The following is a 2,025-nucleotide window of genomic DNA, read 5'->3' as shown; positions in this document are numbered from 1 at the left end:
GCGACCCTCAGATTGCGAGTCGAGCGCCCTAATCACCTGGCCATGCCGGGCCTTTTAGCGAACTGAGATCATTACACGGAGATTATGAATAACTTACTATGGCTTAAGTAAATTCTTATATTGCCAAGTTTAATAAGATGAGTAAGTTTATTAGTGATCTACTGAGCAAACGTTTAATAGAAGTGTAACTATCTAAAATATTGGTTAGACCACCGATTTGCTCGGAACGAATCCCTATTAAAATAATCCAGTTTTGAACCCAGCTAGGGTTCAAACTAGAGATTACATAGAATCATATTAAATGACCTTGGTTATCTATAGCAAACCCGACCAGTGCAAATATTTATCAAACGCTCACTGTCGGATTACTTAGCCTCGTGATATATATATATATATATATGTGTGTGTGTGTAGTTCAAGTATTTAAAATGTAGAACTGAAACTCGATCAGTGAAAAATCTAAAATAAACATTCCATCCTTGTTTAAATATAAGAATGAATTAGACCAGGAAGCGTTGCTAGAAAGTCCAGACTCCCCCAGAAGTCTGACGTAACTTTATAAATTCTACAAGCTCGCATTTGTCGTTCTCATCTTGAGTGTGTTATTAACCTTACATGTACGAACGAAGAAAGACCGGTACAGACAAGTTTCCTGTAAAATTTTCTGTTTGTTTGCAGCCTAATTTAGATGTGACTTTCTTCAATCTATTGAAAGCTGCACCGCTGTTTGTGTATAAGAACTGGTGGGACGAGTCGTTTAAAGCTCCAGGAATGCGAAACGATACATAAAAATGGAGCGTATATATATCAACAGTATCTCTGTAGTTGAAAATGTACTTTTTTTCATTACATATAGAGACCTGAATGTACTGATGTTGTTATCCGTAAAAAGTTTTTATCCAGGACTATATTCCGTCTTCATCTTGTTCTCACAATGGAGCCGGGAAAAAATATATCAGGAAGAAAAGACAATCACTTCAAGGTTGTCCGAAAGGAAAACTCCACAACTTTTATTTTTCTGACATTCCTTCGAAAGGTTTTTAGTTGTGGCCTTTTTCGTTATCCAGCGTGTGTTATCTAGTCCTATACTTTCGTCAAATAAACGCCACGTGGCACCGGTTTTCTCAAAGACAATGCTAGTAGTATTTAAGAGCGTGATGGTCGTAGTTTCTTAAGTTCCGCTGCTAGCTCGCGCATTATTATACACGAAGAGGTCAATGGCAAGGAGACAACACGCGCAAACTGAACGAGGAAACCCGTCGAAAATGAGGGTTTAATACTCGTCTTCTAACATCAGACACACAACCCACGTGACCTAAACGTCATCTAAGAGGCACCAGAAAAGTACCTGCGCAGGAAGAAGTGTGCGTTCTTGTGTTCAGTCATGAGCACTAGGAATAAATCACTTGAAAATATGTCGATTTCCAAAGCTTTCTTAATAATACGAGAATATTTTGTTTAAAAAGGACCCCCCCCAAAAAAAAAGAATACTTTTCCCAAAATACGAAATTTTGTTATCATAAGAACACCATTATTAATTGAAAAATAGATTTGTTACCGAGTTGAGATTTTAGCTCCTACATCTTTTGTGACTTCTATTAGTTGATTTTGATCCAGTAACTATAGCAACGGAACAGTAAGATTAACGATGAAATGCTGCGTTGGATTTCAAGATCTGAAACGTGGAAGCATTTTCGTCTGTCGCTTTTCGATGGTAAGAAGCACTTTTGTTTCCAGTTTTGGTAAAAGTTAAATCCCAATATAAAAATTAAATCCAATCTTCGATGGTAAGAAGCACTTTCGTTTCCTGTTTTGGTAAAAGTTAAATCCCAATATAAAAATTAAATCCAATCTTCGATGGTAAGGAGCTCTTTTGTTTCCTGTTTTGGTAAAAGTTAAATCCCAATATAAAAATTAAATCCAATCTTCGATGGTAAGGAGCACTTTTGTTTCCTGTTTTGGTAAAAGTTAAATCCCAATATAAAAATTAAATCCAATCTTCAGTGGTAAGGGGCTCTTTTGTTT

The sequence above is a fragment of the Limulus polyphemus genome, unplaced genomic scaffold (genome assembly GCF_000517525.1).
Source record: "Limulus polyphemus unplaced genomic scaffold, Limulus_polyphemus-2.1.2 Scaffold3525, whole genome shotgun sequence".
NCBI classification, from domain to species: Eukaryota; Metazoa; Arthropoda; class Merostomata; order Xiphosura; family Limulidae; genus Limulus; species Limulus polyphemus.
Note: the sequence above shows the minus strand (reverse complement) of the source record.